This window comes from Ursus americanus, chromosome 2, assembly GCF_024610735.1.
Source record: "Ursus americanus isolate L20-20 chromosome 2, mUrsAme1.1.p, whole genome shotgun sequence".
NCBI classification, from domain to species: Eukaryota; Metazoa; Chordata; class Mammalia; order Carnivora; family Ursidae; genus Ursus; species Ursus americanus.
This window is the reverse complement of record NC_142128.1, coordinates 46,126,860-46,147,313: the sequence shown is the minus strand read 5'-3', so window position 1 is coordinate 46,147,313 and position 20,454 is coordinate 46,126,860. Positions and strand designations below refer to the sequence as shown.

Sequence of the window (20,454 nt, the reverse complement as noted above, 5' to 3'; positions counted from 1 at the left end):
CCATGCTCCGGGCTCCGGGCTCCGGGCTCCCGGCTCCCATCGGGCCCGGGCACGAGGGCCCTGGAGCCACGCAAAAGGTTGGCCAGCTGCGTTGGCCGGGAATCGAACCCGGGTCAACTGCTTGGAAGGCAGCTATGCTCACCACTATACCACCAACGCTGCACAGCCCGGGCCGCCCCCAGACGCCGGCCCAGGGTTCGCAGCAGCGCCTTCACGCCTTCTCTCCACCGCCTCGGCCGCCTGGCGCAGCCCTGCCCCGACGTCCTGCCCGACCGCAGCTCGGCGCCGCCACACGCGCCAGCAGCGGCCGCCCGGCGCCCCACCCGCGCCGGCCCGGCGCAGCTGTGCGGCTCCGCAGGCCCCACCGCCCGCCGCCCGCCGCCCGCCTCTGGGGGGCGCTCTGGCCGCCCTGCGGCTCCCGGGCCCTCGCCCCCCGACACACGCTGCCCCTCCCAGACCCGCTGGCCTGGGCCCTTCTCCACCCGCTGGTCCGCGAGCCCACATCCCGCACCGACGGAGGACCCCACACGGCCGCCACCCACCCGTCCCCCGTGCGGCACCCCCTTCCCCCGCTTCCCCGCCACGGGGCAGCGTCGCGTCCCCAAGGAGCGCCTTGAGCACAGCCACTCGTCAGGCGCCGTGGCCACGACAGGAGGCCCTGGCTGGGCTGTGGCGATCCCGCACGCGCGCGCGCCGGAGGGGGGGGGTGGCGAGGAAGGGAAAGGGGTGGCGGTGGTCGACGGCGGGCAGGCGGGACACCCGTCGTCGCCCTGCGCCTCTTGTCGGACGCTGGAGGGAGGAGAAGAAGGGCCCTGGGGGCAAACGTTTGGAGAGAGCGGCGACGCCGGCGACCAAAAAGGGCGTCTTGCCTCCCCGTCGGGGAATCGAACCCCGGTCTCCCGCGTGACAGGCGGGGATACTCACCACTATACTAACGAGGACGGCGGCGGCCACCCGGGCGCCCGACCCCTCTCCGCCTGCCTGCCCACGCCTACCCCTGCCCTCGACGCCCTGCCTTACACAGGCGTCCGCCACACGCCACACCCGACGCGACCCCAAACCAACCGCGTCAGCCCCCACAGCAGTCCCCCTGCCCCCCACTCGGAGTGGACCAGGGACCCGGGCCGGGCGGGCGGCGCTGAATACCCCGAGTGCGCCGCTGCCTACCGCCTGCCAAGCGGAGATCCCGCCGGCAGGAGAGACCCGAGAGGGCAAGCACGGCTGCGAGCAGGAGGACGGGGGCTCAGGATGGCCAGAGGCGGACGACGGAGGGGAGGGGAGGGCAGGGGAGAGCAGGGGAGGGCAGGGGAGGGGGCGGTGGCGGCGCAAGAGGCTGGCCCGACGGCGCCCTCTGGGTGCAGAGCCGGGGATGTGCGAGCGGGGCGGGCGGGCGGCGGCTGCGGCGGGGCGGCCAGTCGGCTGGCCGAGCTCCCGGTCGGCCGGTCCCCGCGCGCGCCCCGTCCCTTGCGCACCCACACAGCCGCCAGCCAGCACCAGCGTTCGCGCCGGGTCCCAGCCAGGCGAGCGGCGACGCGCCCAGGCCCGCCGTCAGGATGGCCGAGCGGTCTAAGGCGCTGCGTTCAGGTCGCAGTCTCCCCTGGAGGCGTGGGTTCGAATCCCACTCCTGACACGCCCCCCTTTTGGCGCGCCCAACGAGGGCACGGGACACCGGCGGGCCTGGACGACGCCCTATAGCAAGCCCCGGCCTGCCTGACGGGCCGCTCCTGCCTGGCACCGGAGCAGAAGGGGCCCAGTATGGAGCCCCGACGCCTCCACCCTCCTGGCCACGGGCTTTGCGCACACACGCCCTCCCCCACCAATTCACGCGCCTTTCCCACCTGATCCCACACCCGCAGGCTTCGGGAACCTCGCGGCACGTCTCTGCTCACCTGCTTTCGGGGGGCTGTCTTTTCCTTCCTCCCTCCCGCTCCCGCTCTCGCTCCCGCTCTCGCTCCCGCTCTCGCTCAGGCTCCCGCTCCGGCTCCGCTGCCGGCGCATGCTCCCGCGCCCGCTCTGGCCCCGGCTCTGGCGTCCGCTCCACTCCCACCGCCCCCTGCGGGCCAGGCGCGTGCGCAAAGGCCAAAAGCCCTCCGCATTCGGTTCTCCACCAGACTCGTGCCTGGTGAACAGCGCCTCGCTCTCCGAGCCGTGCTCTTCAGCCACCAGGAGCACACCGTCCCGCACCCTGTCCTTTCCGCCGGCCCCCATTCCATTCCCTCCACATCCTACGCAGGTGGCCCGTGGTGCCCACGAGGATTTTCCACCTTGACGCCTTGCCCTGGCCACGCCTGCCTGCCTGCCTGCCTGCCTGCCTCCCGGGACACAGGCAGCCCAGCCACCTGCTCGCCGGCTAACGCCAGGGCCCTCCCTTCACTGGGCCTGGCCCTGGAGTCCAGCCCGCAAAGGTGGTTCCCATGAGCGCTGGGCGGAGGGAAGCCCTGGATACCCAAGCCACCCACCTGGGCGCCACACCACATCTCCGCGCCGGAAGCCGCGGCCCGGCCGGGACCCCAGGAGCCCAGAGCGCTCCCTCGCCGCGCCATCGGCCAGCTGGCCACTCTGCCCACGCGCTCCTGCGAGCCAAGATCGCGCTCCTGCCTCACAACCACCGCACCCGAGCTGGGCCCCTAGGGAGAGCTGCGGGCCAGAGCTCAGACACCTTGCTTTGGTCTCCCGGCCTGAGCGGTACTCAGAGGCGCCGGCCGCGCTACCGGGCCTCCGACTTCTCCACACGGCACGCGCGCGCACGCGCGGGGGACACACACACACACACACACACACACACACCACCCCACGGCACCCCACGTGCGCACACAACCGCAGCTCCGTTCCCCAGACCCTCCGCTCCCCCCCTGGCCCTTGCACACACTGAGTGGACGAGAAAGCCATCAGCCAAAGGGACTTTGGGTCGGTGCTGACACGAGCTGCTGAAGGGAACGTCAGTGCTCAGCTGCGCCCGCCACATATCCCCCGTGCTGTGTGCGATTCGGGCGCAGGCCGGGCTTGGTCCACCTCCTGGCTTCCCTGGCAACCGACCCCCAGCGGGGCAGTGTCTGGCGCCCCCCCTCCCACCAGGGAGAAAGCACAGGATGAGCCTAGTCAGCCTGCACGCGCCGGTGCCTCGCTCTGCCCGTCTGCGCCGCTCCCTAGGGCTCTGGACGTGCCTGGAGCCTCTTTTTCAGGCCGCCCGTCCGCCTCCTGCTCCCACGAAGCAGATGCTCGCGACTGGCCCCGACCCGCGTCTGGCCGCCGCTGGGGAGCGCCGCTGGGGAAGCCGTCTGTTGAGCACTGCCATCGGTGCATGGGTGGTTCAGTGGTAGAATTCTCGCCTGCCACGCGGGAGGCCCGGGTTCGATTCCCGGCCCATGCAGTGCTCTGTCCCCTTTTGGCCCTGCAGCCCCAACGCTGGCACGGCCCGGCTTCCTCTCTCCAAAGCTCCAGGCACCTGGCCTACACCAACCCTGCTCCCACCGGGGGGGACCGCCCCTGCCCTGCCCCACTCTGACGCCCATTCCCTTCTTCTTGGGCTCTCTTGTCCAGGCGACCAAACTCCACCCTGCATTGGGCCAAGGCCCCTGGCCCGCCCACACGCTCTCTTTGCCCCTTTTCTCTTCGGGACCCCGACCACCCGGCTTGACTCGCCCACTTCGCTTCCAGAAATACTTCCGCGCACCACCACACACCTGTACCCCGATCGCGCCTCGGGGTGTGGGCACGCCCCACCTCGCCCCACCTCCACTCCTTTCGCCACCGCTCCTCCCTCCCTGCCTCACTCTCCCCACACTCCCAAAATCCTCCTGTCTCTGACAACCAGGAACAACCAAGTTGCCACCCCTACCACTGATACATCCCATTCTCCGGCAGGGGCCCTCACAAACTCACTAGGGTGCACCAGGAAGACCACATTCATGGCACAACACCATCGTCCCGACACACGCTCTCTGTTCTCTCTATGCCCTGCTTGGCCACAGTATCCTTCAAATCCCGCCGCTCCTCCATCGCTAAGACCACCGCCAGCACCAGCACTAGCAGCAGCACCACCAGCACCAAGCTCCCCCTCCACCAGCAGCAGCAGCAGCAGCAGCGACAGCACCACCACCACCACCACGAGCCCCCCCGCCCAACAGCAGCACCAGTAGCAGCAGCAGCGGCACCAAGTCCACCAGCAAAGCAGCACCCGGACCATCACCAACATCAGCTCGGCAGCCTCCTTCGACACCACCCCCGCCGCCGCGGCCACCAGCCACCAGCAGGACCAAGTCCACCACCGCACACCACCACGGGCACCATTGCCAACAGCACTAAAGTCCTTCGGCATCACCGCCACCAGCACCAACAGAACCAAGGCCACCACCAGCGCACCGGCATAGGCATCATCGCCAACAGCACTAAGGTCCTCCACCATCACTATCACCCCCCCACACCACCACCACTAGGACCAAGTCCACCACCACACCACCACGGGCACCACTGCCAACAGCACTAAAGTCCTCAACACCACCACCACCACCACCAAGTCCACCATCACCACACCGGCACGGGCACCAAAACCAACAGGACTGAAGTCCTTCACCATCATCACCGCCCCCACCACCATCACCAGAAGGACCAGGTCCACCACCAGCTCACGCGCATGGACATCATCGCCGACGGCACCCAAGTCCTCCACCATCAGTACCACCCCCACACCACGTAGTCTACCCCCAACCCCTCGTACCATAGCAGCAGCAGCAGCAGCAGCAGCAGCAGCAGCAGCAGCAGCAGCAGAAGCAGCAGCAGCAGCAGCAGCAGCAGCAGCAGCAAGACCAAGTCTACCATCACCACACTGGCACAGGCACCATGGCCCACAGCACTGACGTCCTTCACCACCACCACCACCATGACCAAGTCCAGCAGCAGCACCAAGTCCACCACCAGCGCACCAGCATGGACATCATCACCAACAGCACCCAAGTCCTCTACGATCACCACCACCGCCATCGCCACCGCCACCTCCACGAGCTCCACTATCACCACACCGGCACGGGCACCATCGCCAACAGGACTGAAGTCCTTCGTCACCACCACCACCGCCACCACCAAGACCGTGTCCACCATCACCCCGGCAGCCCTGGCACCGTCACCAACGGCACCAAAGGCCACCACCACCATCGCCAGCAGCGGCGGCACCAAGTCATCCACCAGCAACAACACAAGTACCAGCTCAGCCAGTACCTCCCCCCCGCCCCGGCCGCCCCTCTGGCCCAACATCCCCACACCTGTCGCCTGCCTCCTCGCCCCCTCCTTTCCAAGTCCTCACTGGTCAATGATCCTGGGTGGCATTTGTCCTGTTGGCCTCTCTGAATCTCAACCCCAGGACGACCCCTGAGACCTGACTGACTGTCCCAATGATAGGTGACTGAAGTCTCCGGGGCTGTGGAATTCCTCACCCCGCTGGGACGGCTCCTAGACCCGGTCCCCCATCTCTCTGTGTTTCCCGTGCTTGCCTGCCTACCGGCTTCCCACCCACGTCCCCCTGCACCCCACCCGTTGGCCCGAGCGCCCTGCAGTACAACACAGCATAGCACAGCACAGCAGTCTCCCCCCGCACCACCGCCATGGTCCTCTCCCACCACGGGGGACTCCAGCTTTTTTACGCCGGGACCCACTCCCCACCACTTGCCGCGTGCTGCTCCTGCCAGCCTCCAGGCTAGACCCCTGCCACCCGCCACCCACCCCGTGTACCCCACACCCATCTCTCACACTCAAGGCCAGCAGTCGGACCTCCCACAGGCTCCTCAGGCACACTCCTACTCCGTCTCCTCCCCTACCTCAGATCTGAGCTCACCCTCCCGCACACGTGCACGCGTGCCGGGTAAGACGCCCCAAGCCTCCGCAGAGACCCTGCCTGAGTGGCCAGCCACGCTCTCGGCCGGGTCCGCAAGCCCCACACTTCCCCGCCCGGCACTCCACCCACACATCCGGGCTGCTCCCGGCCCTCCCGTCCTTCTGGGATCCTTGTCGCCCTCTGCCCTAACCCCCGTGGGAGGCCACCCACGGGAGCAAACACCTTCATCCTGCGCTTCCCCCACCGCGGCTGCCTCCCCCCCCCCCACGCACACACACTCACTCACGTACGCATGCACACAGAGGCAAGGGTGCTGAAGGAACTCCCTGTGGTGATGGTAAACACCCGGACGCCCACAGGGGTTCCTTTCCTGGCTGGTACGACCTTGTCCCAATCCAGCGAGTGGGCTGCGGCGGCAGGTTTGGGCGGGGCACGTGCTGTCCGCTTGGGCTCTGAAGGAGACAATCTCTGAACAGAGAGCAAACGCTTGGCGGACAGGGGCGTGAACGTGTTGGCGGGAAGGAGACCCTGGTCTGCGATTTCCCTAGAGGAGCACCCGTAGGAGACGACGCGCACAGGGGTGCAGAGAGGGATGGAGTAGACCCTGGCTGGGTGTACGCTAAGGCTGAATGGGCAATGAGAACATCTTTAAGGTGCCGTCCAGGTCGTGGGTCTGCGGGATGAGGGTAGGGCTGGAGGGGGAGGAGGGTGCTCCAGGGAGCACGCTTGCCACTTTGCCATAGGATTCAGGGGAGTGGTGGTGAGGCGATGTGAGGGACGTGTTGGCTAGAAGTCCACCCTGTGTGTCTCCCGTGCGCCTCCAGCCCCTCCCACCCGCTCGGCCGTTGGGTTTTCCCCACCGGCCTCCCGAATCTCCCCGCTGTCTCACCTGCTCTGCCTGGTGGTCCGGCGACCTGGACGTGCCCAGATTCGCTTTCCCAACCCCACCTCCGGGGCGCCACGGGCCGGCTCTCTGCTCCCATCTCCGCCCAAGGCCAGCACCCACGTGGACCGCAATCGCCGGGCACGGGAGACGCGGCCAGCCCAGAGGTTCGTGGTGTCGGTGCTGGGAAGCTGGGCCGGGCCGTGGCTGGCCGGGGGGAGAGGCAAGGGACCAGGGGCTCCAGCAGGGTACCCGGCTCGAAGAGGTAGATTGCTCACGCTCCCCAGACCTCCTCCCCCACTCCCCCTGCCCCTCTTCCCAGCACCGACACCACGAACTAGCACCTCAGGAAGGAGCAAGGGGTGTCCTGTCAGGGGTGGCGAGGTTTCTCCTGAAGACAGCACTGCAGCCACAGAGGCCAAGCCCCTGGGCTGGCTGGACGTGCGGGCGTCTGCTGGTGGCCATGAGTGGGGATAGAGGGTATCGCGGCCTCTCGGGTTTGGGGCGGAGGAAGAGGGGGAGCCCGGCCAGCGTCCAGGGGAGGCGCCCAAGCCCTGCAGTTGGGCGGCCGGCTGGCGAGGCCAAAAGGCTTGGGCTGGCCGAGGCGACAGGGCAAGGCTTGGGCTAGACGGGGCGGCTGGCCTTGCGTGGGCGCCGAGGCGGCGTGGCAAGGGAGAAGCTGGCTAAAAGGGGCGCGGATGCGCTGGGCAGGTTGGTAGGTAGGCCGAGAGGAAGAAGAAAGGCTTCCCTGACCGGGAATCGAACCCGGGCCGCGGCGGTGAGAGCGCCGAATCCTAACCACTAGACCACCAGGGAGCGGCGGGCTCCACGCCTGGCCCGCACCCCCTGGACCCAGCGCCTCCATACCACCCACGCGCTTCTGCTTTGCCTCCAAGGCCCCCGCCTTGCCACGGCCAGCCGCCCGCCGGCCCTGCCAATCCACCTACCCTGCTGGCAGCACCCTCAAAACGCTGCACGCCTCCTTCCCTCACACACGCGCTCAGCTTCGGCCACGCTCCATGCTCCGGGCTCCGGGCTCCCGGCTCCCATCGGGCCCGGGCACGAGGGCCCTGGAGCCACGCAAAAGGTTGGCCAGCTGCGTTGGCCGGGAATCGAACCCGGGTCAACTGCTTGGAAGGCAGCTATGCTCACCACTATACCACCAACGCTGCACAGCCCGGGCCGCCCCCAGACGCCGGCCCAGGGTTCGCAGCAGCGCCTTCACGCCTTCTCTCCACCGCCTCGGCCGCCTGGCGCAGCCCTGCCCCGACGTCCTGCCCGACCGCAGCTCGGCGCCGCCACACGCGCCAGCAGCGGCCGCCCGGCGCCCCACCCGCGCCGGCCCGGCGCAGCTGTGCGGCTCCGCAGGCCCCACCGCCCGCCGCCCGCCGCCCGCCTCTGGGGGGCGCTCTGGCCGCCCTGCGGCTCCCGGGCCCTCGCCCCCCGACACACGCTGCCCCTCCCAGACCCGCTGGCCTGGGCCCTTCTCCACCCGCTGGTCCGCGAGCCCACATCCCGCACCGACGGAGGACCCCACACGGCCGCCACCCACCCGTCCCCCGTGCGGCACCCCCTTCCCCCGCTTCCCCGCCACGGGGCAGCGTCGCGTCCCCAAGGAGCGCCTTGAGCACAGCCACTCGTCAGGCGCCGTGGCCACGACAGGAGGCCCTGGCTGGGCTGTGGCGATCCCGCACGCGCGCGCGCCGGAGGGGGGGGGGTGGCGAGGAAGGGAAAGGGGTGGCGGTGGTCGACGGCGGGCAGGCGGGACACCCGTCGTCGCCCTGCGCCTCTTGTCGGACGCTGGAGGGAGGAGAAGAAGGGCCCTGGGGGCAAACGTTTGGAGAGAGCGGCGACGCCGGCGACCAAAAAGGGCGTCTTGCCTCCCCGTCGGGGAATCGAACCCCGGTCTCCCGCGTGACAGGCGGGGATACTCACCACTATACTAACGAGGACGGCGGCGGCCACCCGGGCGCCCGACCCCTCTCCGCCTGCCTGCCCACGCCTACCCCTGCCCTCGACGCCCTGCCTTACACAGGCGTCCGCCACACGCCACACCCGACGCGACCCCAAACCAACCGCGTCAGCCCCCACAGCAGTCCCCCTGCCCCCCACTCGGAGTGGACCAGGGACCCGGGCCGGGCGGGCGGCGCTGAATACCCCGAGTGCGCCGCTGCCTACCGCCTGCCAAGCGGAGATCCCGCCGGCAGGAGAGACCCGAGAGGGCAAGCACGGCTGCGAGCAGGAGGACGGGGGCTCAGGATGGCCAGAGGCGGACGACGGAGGGGAGGGGAGGGCAGGGGAGAGCAGGGGAGGGCAGGGGAGGGGGCGGTGGCGGCGCAAGAGGCTGGCCCGACGGCGCCCTCTGGGTGCAGAGCCGGGGATGTGCGAGCGGGGCGGGCGGGCGGCGGCTGCGGCGGGGCGGCCAGTCGGCTGGCCGAGCTCCCGGTCGGCCGGTCCCCGCGCGCGCCCCGTCCCTTGCGCACCCACACAGCCGCCAGCCAGCACCAGCGTTCGCGCCGGGTCCCAGCCAGGCGAGCGGCGACGCGCCCAGGCCCGCCGTCAGGATGGCCGAGCGGTCTAAGGCGCTGCGTTCAGGTCGCAGTCTCCCCTGGAGGCGTGGGTTCGAATCCCACTCCTGACACGCCCCCCTTTTGGCGCGCCCAACGAGGGCACGGGACACCGGCGGGCCTGGACGACGCCCTATAGCAAGCCCCGGCCTGCCTGACGGGCCGCTCCTGCCTGGCACCGGAGCAGAAGGGGCCCAGTATGGAGCCCCGACGCCTCCACCCTCCTGGCCACGGGCTTTGCGCACACACGCCCTCCCCCACCAATTCACGCGCCTTTCCCACCTGATCCCACACCCGCAGGCTTCGGGAACCTCGCGGCACGTCTCTGCTCACCTGCTTTCGGGGGGCTGTCTTTTCCTTCCTCCCTCCCGCTCCCGCTCTCGCTCCCGCTCTCGCTCAGGCTCCCGCTCCGGCTCCGCTGCCGGCGCATGCTCCCGCGCCCGCTCTGGCCCCGGCTCTGGCGTCCGCTCCACTCCCACCGCCCCCTGCGGGCCAGGCGCGTGCGCAAAGGCCAAAAGCCCTCCGCATTCGGTTCTCCACCAGACTCGTGCCTGGTGAACAGCGCCTCGCTCTCCGAGCCGTGCTCTTCAGCCACCAGGAGCACACCGTCCCGCACCCTGTCCTTTCCGCCGGCCCCCATTCCATTCCCTCCACATCCTACGCAGGTGGCCCGTGGTGCCCACGAGGATTTTCCACCTTGACGCCTTGCCCTGGCCACGCCTGCCTGCCTGCCTGCCTGCCTGCCTCCCGGGACACAGGCAGCCCAGCCACCTGCTCGCCGGCTAACGCCAGGGCCCTCCCTTCACTGGGCCTGGCCCTGGAGTCCAGCCCGCAAAGGTGGTTCCCATGAGCGCTGGGCGGAGGGAAGCCCTGGATACCCAAGCCACCCACCTGGGCGCCACAGCACATCTCCGCGCCGGAAGCCGCGGCCCGGCCGGGACCCCAGGAGCCCAGAGCGCTCCCTCGCCGCGCCATCGGCCAGCTGGCCACTCTGCCCACGCGCTCCTGCGAGCCAAGATCGCGCTCCTGCCTCACAACCACCGCACCCGAGCTGGGCCCCTAGGGAGAGCTGCGGGCCAGAGCTCAGACACCTTGCTTTGGTCTCCCGGCCTGAGCGGTACTCAGAGGCGCCGGCCGCGCTACCGGGCCTCCGACTTCTCCACACGGCACGCGCGCGCACGCGCGGGGGACACACACACACACACACACACACACACACACCACCCCACGGCACCCCACGTGCGCACACAACCGCAGCTCCGTTCCCCAGACCCTCCGCTCCCCCCCTGGCCCTTGCACACACTGAGTGGACGAGAAAGCCATCAGCCAAAGGGACTTTGGGTCGGTGCTGACACGAGCTGCTGAAGGGAACGTCAGTGCTCAGCTGCGCCCGCCACATATCCCCCGTGCTGTGTGCGATTCGGGCGCAGGCCGGGCTTGGTCCACCTCCTGGCTTCCCTGGCAACCGACCCCCAGCGGGGCAGTGTCTGGCGCCCCCCCTCCCACCAGGGAGAAAGCACAGGATGAGCCTAGTCAGCCTGCACGCGCCGGTGCCTCGCTCTGCCCGTCTGCGCCGCTCCCTAGGGCTCTGGACGTGCCTGGAGCCTCTTTTTCAGGCCGCCCGTCCGCCTCCTGCTCCCACGAAGCAGATGCTCGCGACTGGCCCCGACCCGCGTCTGGCCGCCGCTGGGGAGCGCCGCTGGGGAAGCCGTCTGTTGAGCACTGCCATCGGTGCATGGGTGGTTCAGTGGTAGAATTCTCGCCTGCCACGCGGGAGGCCCGGGTTCGATTCCCGGCCCATGCAGTGCTCTGTCCCCTTTTGGCCCTGCAGCCCCAACGCTGGCACGGCCCGGCTTCCTCTCTCCAAAGCTCCAGGCACCTGGCCTACACCAACCCTGCTCCCACCGGGGGGGGGACCGCCCCTGCCCTGCCCCACTCTGACGCCCATTCCCTTCTTCTTGGGCTCTCTTGTCCAGGCGACCAAACTCCACCCTGCATTGGGCCAAGGCCCCTGGCCCGCCCACACGCTCTCTTTGCCCCTTTTCTCTTCGGGACCCCGACCACCCGGCTTGACTCGCCCACTTCGCTTCCAGAAATACTTCCGCGCACCACCACACACCTGTACCCCGATCGCGCCTCGGGGTGTGGGCACGCCCCACCTCGCCCCACCTCCACTCCTTTCGCCACCGCTCCTCCCTCCCTGCCTCACTCTCCCCACACTCCCAAAATCCTCCTGTCTCTGACAACCAGGAACAACCAAGTTGCCACCCCTACCACTGATACATCCCATTCTCCGGCAGGGGCCCTCACAAACTCACTAGGGTGCACCAGGAAGACCACATTCATGGCACAACACCATTGTCCCGACACACGCTCTCTGTTCTCTCTATGCCCTGCTTGGCCACAGTATCCTTCAAATCCCGCCGCTCCTCCATCGCTAAGACCACCGCCAGCACCAGCACTAGCAGCAGCACCACCAGCACCAAGCTCCCCCTCCACCAGCAGCAGCAGCAGCAGCGACAGCACCACCACCACCACCACGAGCCCCCCCGCCCAACAGCAGCACCAGTAGCAGCAGCAGCGGCACCAAGTCCACCAGCAAAGCAGCACCCGGACCATCACCAACATCAGCTCGGCAGCCTCCTTCGACACCACCCCCGCCGCCGCGGCCACCAGCCACCAGCAGGACCAAGTCCACCACCGCACACCACCACGGGCACCATTGCCAACAGCACTAAAGTCCTTCGGCATCACCGCCACCAGCACCAACAGAACCAAGGCCACCACCAGCGCACCGGCATAGGCATCATCGCCAACAGCACTAAGGTCCTCCACCATCACTATCACCCCCCCACACCACCACCACTAGGACCAAGTCCACCACCACACCACCACGGGCACCACTGCCAACAGCACTAAAGTCCTCAACACCACCACCACCACCACCAAGTCCACCATCACCACACCGGCACGGGCACCAAAACCAACAGGACTGAAGTCCTTCACCATCATCACCGCCCCCACCACCATCACCAGAAGGACCAGGTCCACCACCAGCTCACGCGCATGGACATCATCGCCGACGGCACCCAAGTCCTCCACCATCAGTACCACCCCCACACCACGTAGTCTACCCCCAACCCCTCGTACCATAGCAGCAGCAGCAGCAGCAGCAGCAGCAGCAGCAGAAGCAGCAGCAGCAGCAGCAGCAGCAGCAGCAGCAGCAGCAAGACCAAGTCTACCATCACCACACTGGCACAGGCACCATGGCCCACAGCACTGACGTCCTTCACCACCACCACCACCATGACCAAGTCCAGCAGCAGCACCAAGTCCACCACCAGCGCACCAGCATGGACATCATCACCAACAGCACCCAAGTCCTCTACGATCACCACCACCGCCATCGCCACCGCCACCTCCACGAGCTCCACTATCACCACACCGGCACGGGCACCATCGCCAACAGGACTGAAGTCCTTCGTCACCACCACCACCGCCACCACCAAGACCGTGTCCACCATCACCCCGGCAGCCCTGGCACCGTCACCAACGGCACCAAAGGCCACCACCACCATCGCCAGCAGCGGCGGCACCAAGTCATCCACCAGCAACAACACAAGTACCAGCTCAGCCAGTACCTCCCCCCCGCCCCGGCCGCCCCTCTGGCCCAACATCCCCACACCTGTCGCCTGCCTCCTCGCCCCCTCCTTTCCAAGTCCTCACTGGTCAATGATCCTGGGTGGCATTTGTCCTGTTGGCCTCTCTGAATCTCAACCCCAGGACGACCCCTGAGACCTGACTGACTGTCCCAATGATAGGTGACTGAAGTCTCCGGGGCTGTGGAATTCCTCACCCCGCTGGGACGGCTCCTAGACCCGGTCCCCCATCTCTCTGTGTTTCCCGTGCTTGCCTGCCTACCGGCTTCCCACCCACGTCCCCCTGCACCCCACCCGTTGGCCCGAGCGCCCTGCAGTACAACACAGCATAGCACAGCACAGCAGTCTCCCCCCGCACCACCGCCATGGTCCTCTCCCACCACGGGGGACTCCAGCTTTTTTACGCCGGGACCCACTCCCCACCACTTGCCGCGTGCTGCTCCTGCCAGCCTCCAGGCTAGACCCCTGCCACCCGCCACCCACCCCGTGTACCCCACACCCATCTCTCACACTCAAGGCCAGCAGTCGGACCTCCCACAGGCTCCTCAGGCACACTCCTACTCCGTCTCCTCCCCTACCTCAGATCTGAGCTCACCCTCCCGCACACGTGCACGCGTGCCGGGTAAGACGCCCCAAGCCTCCGCAGAGACCCTGCCTGAGTGGCCAGCCACGCTCTCGGCCGGGTCCGCAAGCCCCACACTTCCCCGCCCGGCACTCCACCCACACATCCGGGCTGCTCCCGGCCCTCCCGTCCTTCTGGGATCCTTGTCGCCCTCTGCCCTAACCCCCGTGGGAGGCCACCCACGGGAGCAAACACCTTCATCCTGCGCTTCCCCCACCGCGGCTGCCTCCCCCCCCCCCCCCACGCACACACACTCACTCACGTACGCATGCACACAGAGGCAAGGGTGCTGAAGGAACTCCCTGTGGTGATGGTAAACACCCGGACGCCCACAGGGGTTCCTTTCCTGGCTGGTACGACCTTGTCCCAATCCAGCGAGTGGGCTGCGGCGGCAGGTTTGGGCGGGGCACGGGCTGTCCGCTTGGGCTCTGAAGGAGACAATCTCTGAACAGAGAGCAAACGCTTGGCGGACAGGGGCGTGAACGTGTTGGCGGGAAGGAGACCCTGGTCTGCGATTTCCCTAGAGGAGCACCCGTAGGAGACGACGCGCACAGGGGTGCAGAGAGGGATGGAGTAGACCCTGGCTGGGTGTACGCTAAGGCTGAATGGGCAATGAGAACATCTTTAAGGTGCCGTCCAGGTCGTGGGTCTGCGGGATGAGGGTAGGGCTGGAGGGGGAGGAGGGTGCTCCAGGGAGCACGCTTGCCACTTTGCCATAGGATTCAGGGGAGTGGTGGTGAGGCGATGTGAGGGACGTGTTGGCTAGAAGTCCACCCTGTGTGTCTCCCGTGCGCCTCCAGCCCCTCCCACCCGCTCGGCCGTTGGGTTTTCCCCACCGGCCTCCCGAATCTCCCCGCTGTCTCACCTGCTCTGCCTGGTGGTCCGGCGACCTGGACGTGCCCAGATTCGCTTTCCCAACCCCACCTCCGGGGCGCCACGGGCCGGCTCTCTGCTCCCATCTCCGCCCAAGGCCAGCACCCACGTGGACCGCAATCGCCGGGCACGGGAGACGCGGCCAGCCCAGAGGTTCGTGGTGTCGGTGCTGGGAAGCTGGGCCGGGCCGTGGCTGGCCGGGGGGAGAGGCAAGGGACCAGGGGCTCCAGCAGGGTACCCGGCTCGAAGAGGTAGATTGCTCACGCTCCCCAGACCTCCTCCCCCACTCCCCCTGCCCCTCTTCCCAGCACCGACACCACGAACTAGCACCTCAGGAAGGAGCAAGGGGTGTCCTGTCAGGGGTGGCGAGGTTTCTCCTGAAGACAGCACTGCAGCCACAGAGGCCAAGCCCCTGGGCTGGCTGGACGTGCGGGCGTCTGCTGGTGGCCATGAGTGGGGATAGAGGGTATCGCGGCCTCTCGGGTTTGGGGCGGAGGAAGAGGGGGAGCCCGGCCAGCGTCCAGGGGAGGCGCCCAAGCCCTGCAGTTGGGCGGCCGGCTGGCGAGGCCAAAAGGCTTGGGCTGGCCGAGGCGACAGGGCAAGGCTTGGGCTAGACGGGGCGGCTGGCCTTGCGTGGGCGCCGAGGCGGCGTGGCAAGGGAGAAGCTGGCTAAAAGGGGCGCGGATGCGCTGGGCAGGTTGGTAGGTAGGCCGAGAGGAAGAAGAAAGGCTTCCCTGACCGGGAATCGAACCCGGGCCGCGGCGGTGAGAGCGCCGAATCCTAACCACTAGACCACCAGGGAGCGGCGGGCTCCACGCCTGGCCCGCACCCCCTGGACCCAGCGCCTCCATACCACCCACGCGCTTCTGCTTTGCCTCCAAGGCCCCCGCCTTGCCACGGCCAGCCGCCCGCCGGCCCTGCCAATCCACCTACCCTGCTGGCAGCACCCTCAAAACGCTGCACGCCTCCTTCCCTCACACACGCGCTCAGCTTCGGCCACGCTCCATGCTCCGGGCTCCGGGCTCCGGGCTCCCGGCTCCCATCGGGCCCGGGCACGAGGGCCCTGGAGCCACGCAAAAGGTTGGCCAGCTGCGTTGGCCGGGAATCGAACCCGGGTCAACTGCTTGGAAGGCAGCTATGCTCACCACTATACCACCAACGCTGCACAGCCCGGGCCGCCCCCAGACGCCGGCCCAGGGTTCGCAGCAGCGCCTTCACGCCTTCTCTCCACCGCCTCGGCCGCCTGGCGCAGCCCTGCCCCGACGTCCTGCCCGACCGCAGCTCGGCGCCGCCACACGCGCCAGCAGCGGCCGCCCGGCGCCCCACCCGCGCCGGCCCGGCGCAGCTGTGCGGCTCCGCAGGCCCCACCGCCCGCCGCCCGCCGCCCGCCTCTGGGGGGCGCTCTGGCCGCCCTGCGGCTCCCGGGCCCTCGCCCCCCGACACACGCTGCCCCTCCCAGACCCGCTGGCCTGGGCCCTTCTCCACCCGCTGGTCCGCGAGCCCACATCCCGCACCGACGGAGGACCCCACACGGCCGCCACCCACCCGTCCCCCGTGCGGCACCCCCTTCCCCCGCTTCCCCGCCACGGGGCAGCGTCGCGTCCCCAAGGAGCGCCTTGAGCACAGCCACTCGTCAGGCGCCGTGGCCACGACAGGAGGCCCTGGCTGGGCTGTGGCGATCCCGCACGCGCGCGCGCCGGAGGGGGGGGGTGGCGAGGAAGGGAAAGGGGTGGCGGTGGTCGACGGCGGGCAGGCGGGACACCCGTCGTCGCCCTGCGCCTCTTGTCGGACGCTGGAGGGAGGAGAAGAAGGGCCCTGGGGGCAAACGTTTGGAGAGAGCGGCGACGCCGGCGACCAAAAAGGGCGTCTTGCCTCCCCGTCGGGGAATCGAACCCCGGTCTCCCGCGTGACAGGCGGGGATACTCACCACTATACTAACGAGGACGGCGGCGGCCACCCGGGCGCCCGACCCCTCTCCGCCTGCCTGCCCACGCCTACCCCTGCCCTCGACGCCCTGCCTTACACAGGCGTCCGCCACACGCCACACCCGACGCGACCCCAAACCAACCGCGTCAGCCCCCACAGCAGTCCCCCTGCCCCCCACTCGGAGTGGACCAGGGACCCGGGCCGGGCGGGCGGCGCTGAATACCCCGAGTGCGCCGCTGCCTACCGCCTGCCAAGCGGAGATCCCGCCGGCAGGAGAGACCCGAGAGGGCAAGCACGGCTGCGAGCAGGAGGACGGGGGCTCAGGATGGCCAGAGGCGGACGACGGAGGGGAGGGGAGGGCAGGGGAGAGCAGGGGAGGGCAGGGGAGGGGGCGGTGGCGGCGCAAGAGGCTGGCCCGACGGCGCCCTCTGGGTGCAGAGCCGGGGATGTGCGAGCGGGGCGGGCGGGCGGCGGCTGCGGCGGGGCGGCCAGTCGGCTGGCCGAGCTCCCGGTCGGCCGGTCCCCGCGCGCGCCCCGTCCCTTGCGCACCCACACAGCCGCCAGCCAGCACCAGCGTTCGCGCCGGGTCCCAGCCAGGCGAGCGGCGACGCGCCCAGGCCCGCCGTCAGGATGGCCGAGCGGTCTAAGGCGCTGCGTTCAGGTCGCAGTCTCCCCTGGAGGCGTGGGTTCGAATCCCACTCCTGACACGCCCCCCTTTTGGCGCGCCCAACGAGGGCACGGGACACCGGCGGGCCTGGACGACGCCCTATAGCAAGCCCCGGCCTGCCTGACGGGCCGCTCCTGCCTGGCACCGGAGCAGAAGGGGCCCAGTATGGAGCCCCGACGCCTCCACCCTCCTGGCCACGGGCTTTGCGCACACACGCCCTCCCCCACCAATTCACGCGCCTTTCCCACCTGATCCCACACCCGCAGGCTTCGGGAACCTCGCGGCACGTCTCTGCTCACCTGCTTTCGGGGGGCTGTCTTTTCCTTCCTCCCTCCCGCTCCCGCTCTCGCTCCCGCTCTCGCTCAGGCTCCCGCTCCGGCTCCGCTGCCGGCGCATGCTCCCGCGCCCGCTCTGGCCCCGGCTCTGGCGTCCGCTCCACTCCCACCGCCCCCTGCGGGCCAGGCGCGTGCGCAAAGGCCAAAAGCCCTCCGCATTCGGTTCTCCACCAGACTCGTGCCTGGTGAACAGCGCCTCGCTCTCCGAGCCGTGCTCTTCAGCCACCAGGAGCACACCGTCCCGCACCCTGTCCTTTCCGCCGGCCCCCATTCCATTCCCTCCACATCCTACGCAGGTGGCCCGTGGTGCCCACGAGGATTTTCCACCTTGACGCCTTGCCCTGGCCACGCCTGCCTGCCTGCCTGCCTGCCTGCCTCCCGGGACACAGGCAGCCCAGCCACCTGCTCGCCGGCTAACGCCAGGGCCCTCCCTTCACTGGGCCTGGCCCTGGAGTCCAGCCCGCAAAGGTGGTTCCCATGAGCGCTGGGCGGAGGGAAGCCCTGGATACCCAAGCCACCCACCTGGGCGCCACAGCACATCTCCGCGCCGGAAGCCGCGGCCCGGCCGGGACCCCAGGAGCCCAGAGCGCTCCCTCGCCGCGCCATCGGCCAGCTGGCCACTCTGCCCACGCGCTCCTGCGAGCCAAGATCGCGCTCCTGCCTCACAACCACCGCACCCGAGCTGGGCCCCTAGGGAGAGCTGCGGGCCAGAGCTCAGACACCTTGCTTTGGTCTCCCGGCCTGAGCGGTACTCAGAGGCGCCGGCCGCGCTACCGGGCCTCCGACTTCTCCACACGGCACGCGCGCGCACGCGCGGGGGACACACACACACACACACACACACACACACACACCACCCCACGGCACCCCACGTGCGCACACAACCGCAGCTCCGTTCCCCAGACCCTCCGCTCCCCCCCTGGCCCTTGCACACACTGAGTGGACGAGAAAGCCATCAGCCAAAGGGACTTTGGGTCGGTGCTGACACGAGCTGCTGAAGGGAACGTCAGTGCTCAGCTGCGCCCGCCACATATCCCCCGTGCTGTGTGCGATTCGGGCGCAGGCCGGGCTTGGTCCACCTCCTGGCTTCCCTGGCAACCGACCCCCAGCGGGGCAGTGTCTGGCGCCCCCCCTCCCACCAGGGAGAAAGCACAGGATGAGCCTAGTCAGCCTGCACGCGCCGGTGCCTCGCTCTGCCCGTCTGCGCCGCTCCCTAGGGCTCTGGACGTGCCTGGAGCCTCTTTTTCAGGCCGCCCGTCCGCCTCCTGCTCCCACGAAGCAGATGCTCGCGACTGGCCCCGACCCGCGTCTGGCCGCCGCTGGGGAGCGCCGCTGGGGAAGCCGTCTGTTGAGCACTGCCATCGGTGCATGGGTGGTTCAGTGGTAGAATTCTCGCCTGCCACGCGGGAGGCCCGGGTTCGATTCCCGGCCCATGCAGTGCTCTGTCCCCTTTTGGCCCTGCAGCCCCAACGCTGGCACGGCCCGGCTTCCTCTCTCCAAAGCTCCAGGCACCTGGCCTACACCAACCCTGCTCCCACCGGGGGGGGGGGGGACCGCCCCTGCCCTGCCCCACTCTGACGCCCATTCCCTTCTTCTTGGGCTCTCTTGTCCAGGCGACCAAACTCCACCCTGCATTGGGCCAAGGCCCCTGGCCCGCCCACACGCTCTCTTTGCCCCTTTTCTCTTCGGGACCCCGACCACCCGGCTTGACTCGCCCACTTCGCTTCCAGAAATACTTCCGCGCACCACCACACACCTGTACCCCGATCGCGCCTCGGGGTGTGGGCACGCCCCACCTCGCCCCACCTCCACTCCTTTCGCCACCGCTCCTCCCTCCCTGCCTCACTCTCCCCACACTCCCAAAATCCTCCTGTCTCTGACAACCAGGAACAACCAAGTTGCCACCCCTACCACTGATACATCCCATTCTCCGGCAGGGGCCCTCACAAACTCACTAGGGTGCACCAGGAAGACCACATTCATGGCACAACACCATTGTCCCGACACACGCTCTCTGTTCTCTCTATGCCCTGCTTGGCCACAGTATCCTTCAAATCCCGCCGCTCCTCCATCGCTAAGACCACCGCCAGCACCAGCACTAGCAGCAGCACCACCACCACCAAGCTCCCCCTCCACCAGCAGCAGCAGCAGCAGCAGCGACAGCACCACCACCACCACCACGAGCCCCCCCGCCCAACAGCAGCACCAGTAGCAGCAGCAGCGGCACCAAGTCCACCAGCAAAGCAGCACCCGGACCATCACCAACATCAGCTCGGCAGCCTCCTTCGACACCACCCCCGCCGCCGCGGCCACCAGCCACCAGCAGGACCAAGTCCACCACCGCACACCACCACGGGCACCATTGCCAACAGCACTAAAGTCCTTCGGCATCACCGCCACCAGCACCAACAGAACCAAGGCCACCACCAGCGCACCGGCATAGGCATCATCGCCAACAGCACTAAGGTCCTCCACCATCACTATCACCCCCCCACACCACCACCACTAGGACCAAGTCCACCACCACACCACCACGGGCACCACTGCCAACAGCACTAAAGTCCTCAACACCACCACCACCACCACCAAGTCCACCATCACCACACCGGCACGGGCACCAAAACCAACAGGACTGAAGTCCTTCACCATCATCACCGCCCCCACCACCATCACCAGAAGGACCAGGTCCACCACCAGCTCACGCGCATGGACATCATCGCCGACGGCACCCAAGTCCTCCACCATCAGTACCACCCCCACACCACGTAGTCTACCCCCAACCCCTCGTACCATAGCAGCAGCAGCAGCAGCAGCAGCAGCAGCAGCAGCAGCAGAAGCAGCAGCAGCAGCAGCAAGACCAAGTCTACCATCACCACACTGGCACAGGCACCATGGCCCACAGCACTGACGTCCTTCACCACCACCACCACCATGACCAAGTCCAGCAGCAGCACCAAGTCCACCACCAGCGCACCAGCATGGACATCATCACCAACAGCACCCAAGTCCTCTACGATCACCACCACCGCCATCGCCACCGCCACCTCCACGAGCTCCACTATCACCACACCGGCACGGGCACCATCGCCAACAGG

General features: G+C 68.6%; 14 non-coding genes across 14 annotated transcripts; 6 read left to right on the top strand and 8 right to left on the bottom strand.

Moving 5' to 3' along the window:
- Positions 1-87: 87 nt before the first annotated feature.
- Positions 88-159, bottom strand: TRNAG-UCC (transfer RNA glycine (anticodon UCC)). The gene has a single exon. It is a non-coding gene; the product is annotated as a tRNA-Gly (tRNA).
- A 710-nt stretch (positions 160-869) lies between these two features.
- TRNAD-GUC (transfer RNA aspartic acid (anticodon GUC)) lies at positions 870-941 on the bottom strand. The gene has a single exon. It is a non-coding gene; the product is annotated as a tRNA-Asp (tRNA).
- A 606-nt stretch (positions 942-1,547) lies between these two features.
- On the top strand, positions 1,548-1,630 carry TRNAL-CAG (transfer RNA leucine (anticodon CAG)). The gene has a single exon. It is a non-coding gene; the product is annotated as a tRNA-Leu (tRNA).
- Positions 1,631-3,299: 1,669 nt separating this feature from the next.
- TRNAG-GCC (transfer RNA glycine (anticodon GCC)) lies at positions 3,300-3,370 on the top strand. Its single transcript has one exon. It is a non-coding gene; the product is annotated as a tRNA-Gly (tRNA).
- A 4,084-nt stretch (positions 3,371-7,454) lies between these two features.
- Positions 7,455-7,526, bottom strand: TRNAE-CUC (transfer RNA glutamic acid (anticodon CUC)). The gene has a single exon. It is a non-coding gene; the product is annotated as a tRNA-Glu (tRNA).
- Positions 7,527-7,807: 281 nt separating this feature from the next.
- On the bottom strand, positions 7,808-7,879 carry TRNAG-UCC (transfer RNA glycine (anticodon UCC)). Its single transcript has one exon. It is a non-coding gene; the product is annotated as a tRNA-Gly (tRNA).
- A 711-nt stretch (positions 7,880-8,590) lies between these two features.
- TRNAD-GUC (transfer RNA aspartic acid (anticodon GUC)) lies at positions 8,591-8,662 on the bottom strand. The gene has a single exon. It is a non-coding gene; the product is annotated as a tRNA-Asp (tRNA).
- Positions 8,663-9,268: 606 nt separating this feature from the next.
- On the top strand, positions 9,269-9,351 carry TRNAL-CAG (transfer RNA leucine (anticodon CAG)). Its single transcript has one exon. It is a non-coding gene; the product is annotated as a tRNA-Leu (tRNA).
- A 1,659-nt stretch (positions 9,352-11,010) lies between these two features.
- On the top strand, positions 11,011-11,081 carry TRNAG-GCC (transfer RNA glycine (anticodon GCC)). The gene has a single exon. It is a non-coding gene; the product is annotated as a tRNA-Gly (tRNA).
- Positions 11,082-15,161: 4,080 nt separating this feature from the next.
- TRNAE-CUC (transfer RNA glutamic acid (anticodon CUC)) lies at positions 15,162-15,233 on the bottom strand. Its single transcript has one exon. It is a non-coding gene; the product is annotated as a tRNA-Glu (tRNA).
- A 288-nt stretch (positions 15,234-15,521) lies between these two features.
- On the bottom strand, positions 15,522-15,593 carry TRNAG-UCC (transfer RNA glycine (anticodon UCC)). The gene has a single exon. It is a non-coding gene; the product is annotated as a tRNA-Gly (tRNA).
- A 710-nt stretch (positions 15,594-16,303) lies between these two features.
- On the bottom strand, positions 16,304-16,375 carry TRNAD-GUC (transfer RNA aspartic acid (anticodon GUC)). Its single transcript has one exon. It is a non-coding gene; the product is annotated as a tRNA-Asp (tRNA).
- Positions 16,376-16,981: 606 nt separating this feature from the next.
- TRNAL-CAG (transfer RNA leucine (anticodon CAG)) lies at positions 16,982-17,064 on the top strand. The gene has a single exon. It is a non-coding gene; the product is annotated as a tRNA-Leu (tRNA).
- Positions 17,065-18,725: 1,661 nt separating this feature from the next.
- Positions 18,726-18,796, top strand: TRNAG-GCC (transfer RNA glycine (anticodon GCC)). The gene has a single exon. It is a non-coding gene; the product is annotated as a tRNA-Gly (tRNA).
- The last annotated feature ends 1,658 nt before the right edge of the window (positions 18,797-20,454 follow it).